We start from the raw sequence: 9,654 nt of genomic DNA, 5'->3' as shown, positions 1-9,654 counted from the left end.
AATTTTACCCAAACACATACCTATAAATAGTACTATTTTGCAGTGGTCTCTTAATGTTTTCCAGAGCTGTATATATTTGTATATACACTGAGTGTACAAAATATTAAGAAAACCTTCCTAATGTTGAGTTGCACATCCCCCTTTTCCCCTCAGAACAGCCTCAATTTGTTGGGGTATGGACTCTACAAGGTGTTGAAAGTGTTTCACAGGAATGCTGGCCGATGTTGACTCCAATGCTTCCCACAGTTGTGTCAAGTTAGCTGGATGTCCTTTGGGTGGTGTTTCCAAACTTTTTACTGGTACTATATATATATAAATAGTATGACTTTCAGAAAAACATATTGGTCAAGCTCAGGCACTTCCTATTTTTTAGGTGGATTATCCAAACTGTTTTCTGCATAAATCTAACAGGGTGTCCAAACTTTTGACTGGTACTTTATATATGTACTTTTTCCCCCAAAAGGTATGATGTCCAAAAGGCACCGCATTGTAGGAATGGCCCAGGTAATGTAATAACACAATGTACCTGTAATGTTTTAGAACATATAGCCGCAACAAAATGTGAGAGCAATAGAAATGGTTCTGATAAAACATTACTATTGCCTAACCTGGAATCCTGTGTTTCAGACATGAAGAAGTGAATGTTTTACTTTTATAACTAGTTCTAGGTTCCAAGAAACAAAGAGATCACCTGTTTCATCTGACAATTAAGCTTTATGGTTGTACAGTTGTCTCAAATAAAACTGTGAAGGACCTCAGCGTTTCTCTGGACCCTGATCTCTCTTTTGACGAACATATCAAAAATATTTCAAAGGCAGCTTTTTTCCATCTTTGTAACATTGCAAAAAATCTGAAACCTTTTGTCCAAAAATTATGCAAAAAAACGAATCCATGCTTTTGTCACTTCCAGATTAGACTACTGCAATGCTCTACTCTATTTCTCCAATTTGGTCCTGCCGTACATACCTACACGACACGTTCCCTACAGTCACAATGTCCCTAGAATTTCTAAGCAAACAGCTGGAGGAAGGGCTTTCTCCTATAGACTCCATTTTTATGGAATGGTCTGCCTACCCATGTGAGAGACGCAGACTCGGTCTCAACCTTTAAGTCTTTACTGAAGACTCATCTCTTCAGTTGGTGCTATGATTGAGCGTAGTCTGGCACAGGGGTGCGAAGGTGAATGGCAAGGCACTGGAGTGACTAACCGCCCTTGCTGTTTCTCTGCCTCTGAACCTATTATGGGGGCTGAGTCACTGGCTTACTAGGGCTCTTCCATGCCATCCCTAGGAGGGGTGCGTCACGTCGTGCCAGGCTTTTTTTCTCGCTATACTCGACTTGAGTGAGTTGAGTCACTGACGTGATCTTCCTGTCTGGTTTTGCGCCCCTACTCGGGCTTCATGGTCTATACTCAGCCTTGTATCAGGGTAGTAAGTTGGGGGATCTGCTTTGGCAAAGTGGGTGGTGTTACATCCTGCCTGGTTGGCCCTGTCCGGGGGTATCGTCGGACAGGGCCACAGTGTCCCCCGACCCCCCACTGTCTCAGCCTCCAGTCAGTCAGTCAGTCAGTCAGTCAGTCAGTCTCTCTCTCTGTCTCTCTCTCTCTCTCTCTCTCTCTCTCTCTCTCTCAATTTTCAATTCAATTTGCTTTATTGGCATGACTTAACAATGTACATATTGCCAAAACTTATTTTGGATATTTACAATATGAACAAAAAAAAAACCATGTAAACGGAACAACAGTAACAACAATAACCAAGGGTCAAAATAACCATACATTCAACAATAACAATAAGCATACAGTAGAGTACATGTGCCGGTTGATTGGTCTGTCAGACACTGTCCCTCATCTTATGGCAGGCAGCAATGTAGTGCGCTGCCAACCCACAGCTCTCTGCGTCCTCCCCCAACAGGACGGGTAGCCTACTTTCATCAGAGAGGTCTTTGAAACCTTGAATAAGGGTTTCAAATTTGGGGAAATGACACTCTCTAATTGTTTTATATTTTTGACATTTTGTCAGGAAATGCAGCTCTGTCTCAGGTTCTGCTGTTGTGCAGTGGTTGCACAGCCTTTCCTCTACAGGGAGCCAGGTTTTCCTGTGTCTACCCTTCTCAATGGCAAGGCTGTGCTCACTAATCCTGTACTTTGTCAACGTTTTTCTAAGGTTTTGATCAGTAACCATGGTCAAATAGTAAGCAACGGTGTACTGTCGATTTAGGGCCAGATAGCACTGCATTTTGCTTTGTGTTTGTGCCTGTTTCCAATAAGCAATGTAGTTTTGTTTTGACTGTGTTGTAATTTGGTTTATTCTGATTGATTGGATGTACACACACACAGTCTTGTTTAACTAACCTTGTGGGGACACAATTTATAACCATTCAAAATCATATTTTCCCTAACCTTAACCCCAAAACCTAACCTTAACCCTAAAACTAACCCTAACTCCTAACACTAAACCTAATTCTAACCGTAACACTAATTCTACCTTAACCGTAAATCCACTAGAAGTAGCATTTGACCTTGTGGGGAATAACAAAATGTCCCCAGTTGGTCAATTTTTTTCCCCATTTACTATTCTTGTGGGGACTTCTGGTCCACACACACACAAATATTTTATAGTTTCATGGCCTCATTAGCCACATACTTAATTAAAATGTTAACATAAAAAGGCACCCTTTACATGTTCTCCATTGAACATTGAGGCATATCAAAAAAGTACATCCAAAAACAACCTACAGCAAACCCACAAGCCCTTTTCCCAGCTAGCTCATAACGTTCTGAGAACTATATGTTTCTTAGAGTTTGGTGAGAGCGTGGTTCTCCTATGGTTATTTTGCATTCTACCTTCCACAACGTTCTTGGAGTGGTGCAAGATAGTTGCTTGGCTTTGGAACATTCTCAGCATTCTCAGGAACTTGTCAAAACAACAAAATTGGTATTTCATTACTTTTCCTATGATTGAAGCATCCCGAAACCAGGAGTGTAAAACTCTTTCCATGGAGGGCCTAGTGTCTGCTGGTTTTTGGTTTTTCATTTCAATTCAAACCTAGACAGCCAGGTGAGGGGAGTTCCTTACTAATCAGGGACCTAAATTCAATCAAGTCCAAGAGAACAGCGAAAACCCTCAGACACTAGGCCCTCCATGGAATGAGTTTGACACGTGCCCTAAACGGTCTCTTTCATTGCAGTTCATGCCCTCATGCCCCCTGTGGTGCACCTATGTTTTAGGTCAAGCACCATCTGTTAGGGCAGTGCAGGGAGCTGGAGTACAAGATGCAAGTTCTTGGTCCAAACTTCAAAGGTCTGAACTGCGGAGCTCTGGTTGGAGCTAGCTCATACTGGCGTCCCCCCTTCGGTAGTTCTTGCTCCAAGTGCCACTCCCCGTGCTCGTGGTGATGATGGCTTTCCCAAGTAGATTTGTCATGGTTAGGATATGCAACATAATTGAATGCTCTCAAAGTGACAGTACATGATTTGAAGTCCTAGGTATTTCCTATAGTCTGAGTAGTTAACCCATCTGGGTATGTATTGATTGATGTGAAAATGGCTTGAAAAAAGATTGCCAGTTGGTTTCAAACCTGTACCTGTAAGATGTTTATTGTAAGTCCATTGCATTGTTCATGACACAAATCTAAGGTGACCTGTCACGAACCTGTGTCTCATGTACTGGTTGAGGTGTATCCCCTCATTAAACAGGAACTGGCGTAGTCTAGTATTTGAGACATTTTAGGTAACCCTAGTCGGCAAGTGCTACACATGCATCTCCATAGAATTACCTATGTTATCCTGTATAAAGCAAACAGTTTGTGATATGTCTCCTCTCAAATGTGTATGTTATCATGACACAAGGCGAGACCCAGATGCAGGAGGCAGATGGTTGGAGTCTTACAATATTTATTAATCCAATAGGGGAAGGCCAGAGAATGATCATGGACAGGCAAAAGGGTCAAAACCAGTTCAGTGTCTAAAAGCTACCGAAGGGCAGGCAGAATCAGGGTCAGGGCAGGCAGGATGATCAGGCAGGTAGGAAAGTAGTCCAGAGTCAGGCAGGGGTAAAAACAGGGAGGACTATCAAAAAGAGAACAGCAAAAGGAGTACGGGAAGAACACGCTGGTTGACTTGACTAAACATACAAGACGAACTGGCACAGAGAGACAGGAAACACAGGGATAAATACACTGGGGGAAATAAGCGACACCTGGAGGGGGTGGAGACAATCACAAGGACAGGTGAAACAGATCAGGGCGTGACATATTTATTACTTTATTATACCATGGTCCAATGGAAAAGGTTGGTTTGTGTTACATATTCAAGGTGAATAAAGTGGTTTCATGTTGGTCTGTAGGGCAGGTGATTTTTGATTTATTTAGATGGTATTGTAGTGTGGCTCTTCCTTTCCGTGTTCAACAACGTTTGTCAGTGAAGTGTTCTCAAAGGGTGTCTTAGCCAAGTGATGGCGATGAAGCACCACGCCTGATGCATGCCAGTTTGAATGTTCGTATGCCTCTGGCAGTGCCAGGCGATGCCAGGGTGCATGTTGATGTGAGGGGGAAAAGGATCAGCTACACTTAGCTAAACGCCTAAGCCTTGTTTGTAGTAGAAATGTAGGAATGAGAGAGTGACAGAGGACAAACAAGAGGAAAATGTTGTGGGCAAAGCACACATAGTGGAAAGATAAAAGATGTGGAAGTGAGGAAGAAAAAAGGGAGAAAAATCGGGAGCTAGTGGTTTGGGAACCAATTATACCGATCACAGCTCCAAATGAATGATGTTCAGCTTTGGCTACGCAGGCAAACCAGCTGTTTAACCTGTTAGGGCTAGGGGGCAGTATTGACACGGCCGGATAAAAAACGTACCCGATTTAATCTGGTTACTACTCCTGCCCAGTAACTAGAATATGCATATATTTATTGGCTTTGGATAGAAAACACCCTAAAGTTTCTAAAACTGTTTGAATGGTGTCTGTGAGTATAACAGAACTCATATGACAGGCAAAAACCTGAGAAGATTCCAAACAGGAAGCGCCCTCTCTGACAAGTTGTTGTTCATCTTGGCTCTTTTTATTGAAGACTGAGGATCTTTGCCGTAACGTGACACTTCCTACGGCTCCCATGGGCTCTCAGAACCCGGGAAAAAGCTGAATGATATCAAGGCAGCCTCTGGCTGAAACACATTATCGCGTTTGGATAGTGGCTGGTCAGAGTACTCTGAGACTCACGCTCGTGCACGAGGGCACGAGATGTATTTATTTTCTCTCTCTTTGTACGTATACAGGCTTTCCCGGTCGGAATATTATAGCTTTTTTACGAGAAAAATGGCATAAAAATTGATTTTAAACAGCGGTTGACATGCTTCGAAGTACGGTAATGGAATATTTAGAAATGTTTGGTCACGAAATGCTCCATGCTCGTCACCCTTATTTACCCTTTCGGATAGTGTCTTGAATGCACGAACAAAACGCCGCTATTTGGATATAACAATGGATTATTTGGGACCAAACCAACATTTGTTATTGAAGTAGAAGTCCTGGGAGTGCATTCTGACGAAGAACAGCAAAGGTAATAAAAATTTTCTTATAGTAAATCTGACTTTGGTGAGTGCTAAACTTGCTGGGTGTCTAAATAGCTAGCCCTGTGATGCCGGGCTATCTACTGAGAATATGGCAAAATGTGCTTTCACCGAAAAGCTATTTTAAAATCGGACATATCGAGTGCATAGAGGAGTTCTGTATCTATAATTCTTAAAATAATTATTATGTTTTTTGTGAACGTTTATCGTGAGTAATTTAGTAAATTCACCGGCAGTGTTCGGTGGGAATGCTAGTCACATGCTAGTCACATGCTAATGTAAAAAGCGTCCCACCTAGCCCATAGAAGCTAAGCAACTTATGAGAAACAAATATGCACCTTTCTCCCTCAATTGTTCTTTGATGTAAAAAAATACACAAAATGTAGGTAAAGCCACGTGAAGTGCCTAGGCAGGGCTCATTGAAGGTCTAGCTGTGCGATAAACAAGGGGAAGAATGACTCACTGTAGTAGGAGTGTGAAGAAAGACACTGATAGTAGCAAATTAGACTAGAGCCTTAGGTCAAATGTTCCAGTACTTTTGACTCATCAGATGTGAGGGGTGCCAATAAAGGGTCAGATCCACAGATCCGGATTAAGCCTGCACTTGGACCGAGTTGCACTTCATATCAAGCTGATGATTTGATTTCATAGACATGGCTTATATAAGTCTTGGATTATGGCAACGCTTCATGAAATGACATTCTATCAAGCTATAAATACACTATTTCTAAAATCTTTGTATTAATTTAGTCATAAAAAAATTATGCTACCACTCTATGGTTTCCCTGACAGTTTCCCACAGTTAGTTTCCACATCACTGCCCAGCCCATTGCCTTGGTACATTTAACACAAAAACTCCAAATTGGGAGAGTTTGATGTTCAAATTAAACACACCGGAAAAGGAAACTGCAAGGTTTAAAACTTCAGGTAGAATGACTGTACAGTTTTCAGTCTCATCGCTCAACCACACAGCTGCTCTGGTGAAATAAAAGTAACAAAACTCCAAACAATTTACCCCAGATACCAAAGTCCCCTTTGGCAACAACATCTGTCTAATGAGTGTTTATAGCAGCACTCATACAGGGGACATGATGATCCAATGGTGATATCATGAGGTTTGCAGTGATGCTCGAATAGGTACAGAAGTAGCCTACAACCTAACAAAGCTACTTTGCTCAACACACTGTCCTGTTTATGGTCGCCACACTGTAATACTGTCATACTGTAATTTTGTCAACTAATACTGTAATACTGTCATACTGTAATACTGTCAACTAATACTGTAATACTGTCAACTAATACTGTAATACTGTCATACTGTAATACTGTGATACTGTCTCAGCCTCCAGTATTTATGCTGCAGTAGTTTATGTGTCGGGGGGCTAGGGTCAGTCTGTTACATCTGGAGTATTTCTCTTGTCTTATCCGGTGTCCTGTGTGAATTTAAATATGCTCTCTCTAATTCTCTCTTTCTCTCTTTCTGTCTTTCTCTCGGAGGACCTGAGCCCTAGGACCATGCCTCAGGACTACCTGGTATGATGACTCCTTGCTGTCCCCACTCCACCTGGCCGTGCTGCTGCTCCAGTTTCAGCTGTTCTGCCTGCGGCTATGGAATCCTGACCTGTTCACCGGACGTGCTTGTTGCACCCTCGACAACTACTATGATTATTATTATTTGACCATGCTGGTCATTTATGAACATTTTAACATCTTGACCATGTTCTGTTATAATATCCACCCTGCACAGCCAGAAGAGGACTGGCCACCCCTCATAGCCTGGTTCCTCTCTAGGTTTCTTCCTAAGTTTTTGGCCTTTCTAGAGAGTTTTTCCTAGGGAGTTTTTCCTAGCCACCGTGCTTCTTTCACATGCATTGCTTGCTGTTTGGGGTTTTAGGCTGGGTTTCTGTACAGCACTTTGAGATATCAGCTGATGTACGAAGGGCTATATAAATAAATTTGATTTGATTTGTAATACTGTCAACTAATACTGTAATACTGTCAACTAATAGTGTAATACTGTCATACTGTAATACTGTCAACTAATATTGTAATACTGTCAACTAATACTGTAATACTGTCATACTGTAATTCTGTCAACTAATACTGTAATATTGTCATACTGTAATACTGTCAATTAATACTGTAATACTGTCATACTGTCATAATACTGGACACATCATTTGTAGTGGTATATAGTGTGTGTGTGGGGGTGGGGGGGGGGGTGACATAGCTTTGGCATTGATGAGAGAGCGTCTGCTAAATAACGTAAATGTAAATGAGGGAAATGGTGGTCATGAACAAAATCAATACTGAACTGCCATTGCCTGAGGATAGGCTATTGAGAGAATGGAATGATATTACTCTCAATTGTGACTGAGAGCTGAATTTCTTAAAAGGGCATCTTGAGCTGTCCTTGGTGCTGAATTGATCTTGAATAGAGAGGAGTGATCATTGCCCTGCCCATGGTGATGAATTTCTTAAAGGGGCATCCTGAGCTGTGCATGGTGCTGAATTGATTCTGAGTAGAGCAGGGTGATTGTTGATACAATAGCGCAGGCTCTGAAGTTGATACCTCATTGGACTGGATCGAGGCTATGTGTATGATATTTTAGGGAATGTAGGATTTGCACACATACAGTATGTATGCTTCCCCAAAACATATTGAGATTAATAGATGAAGATACTGTACTCATGATTTACATAGAGAAAATGTGGGTTTTGAGAAATGATGCGAATTGGATACAGTGCTACCGGTTATGTAGTTAAGAGCTTTCTACTTTCTGAAAACACAAAGCAAAATGCCTAAAGGTCAATTAGCTCTTTACAACCTGTTCACAGTTTGTATAGGCCTACACATGCAATTGTTGAAAATGGTATCTCAGATGCACAGTGAGGGAAAAAAGTATTTGATCCCCTGCTGATTTTGTAAGTTTGCCAACTGACAAAGAAATGATCAGTCTATCATTTTAATGGTAGGTTTATTTGAACAGTGAGAGACAGAATACAGTGAGAGACAGTGAAATCCAGAAAAACACATGTCAAAAATTGTATAAAATGATTTGCATTTTAACGAGGGAAATAAGTATTTGACCCCTCTGCAAAACATGACTTAGGACTTGGTGGCAAAACTCTTGTTGGCAATCACAGAGGTCAGATGTTTCTTGTATTTGGCCACCAGGTTTGCACACATCTCAGGAGGGATTTTGTCCCACTCCTCTTTGCAGATCTTTTCCAAGTCATTAAGGTTTCGAGGCTGACGTTTGGCAACTCGAACCTTCAGCTCCCTCCACAGATTTTCTATGGGATTAAGGTCTGGAGACTGGCTAGGCCACTCCAGGACCTTAATGTGCTTCTTCTTGAGCCACTCCTTTGTTGCCTTAGCTGTGTGTTTTGGGTCATTGTCATGCTGGAATACCCATCCACGACCCATTTTCAATGCCCTGGCTGAGGGAAGGAGGTTCTCACCCAAGATTTGACGGTACATGGCCCCGTCTATCTTCCCTTTGATGCGGTGAAGTTGTCCTGTCCCCTTAGCAGAAAAACACCCCCAAAGCATAATGTTTCTACCTCCATGTTTGACGGTGGGGATGATGTCCTTGGGGTCATAGGCAGCATTCCTCCTCCTCCAAACACGGCGAGTTGAGTTGATGTCAAAGAGCTCCATTTTGGTCTCATCTGACCACAACACTTTCACCCAGTTGTCCTCTGAATCATTCAGATGTTTATTGGCAAACTTCAGACGGGCATGTATATGTGCTTTCTTGAGCAGGGGGACCTTGCGGGCGCTGCAGGATTTCAGTCCTTCACGGCGTAGTGTGTTACCAATTGTTTTCTTGGTGACTATGGTCCCAGCTGCCTTGAGATCATTGACAACATCCTCCCGTGTAGTTCTGGGCTGATTCCTCACCGTTCTCATGATCATTGCAACTCCACGAGGTGAGAACTTGCATGGAGCCCCAGGCCGAGGAAGATTTACAGTTCTTTTGTGTTTCTTCCATTTGCGAATAATCGCATCAACTGTTGTCACCTTCTCACCAAGCTGCTTGTCGATGGTCTTGTAGCCCATTCCAGCCTTGTGTAGGTCT

Source organism: Salmo salar, chromosome ssa01 (assembly GCF_905237065.1).
Source record: "Salmo salar chromosome ssa01, Ssal_v3.1, whole genome shotgun sequence".
In the NCBI taxonomy this organism is placed as follows: Eukaryota; Metazoa; Chordata; class Actinopteri; order Salmoniformes; family Salmonidae; genus Salmo; species Salmo salar.
The sequence above is the reverse complement of the archived record's forward strand: the minus strand, read 5'-3'. Positions refer to the sequence as shown.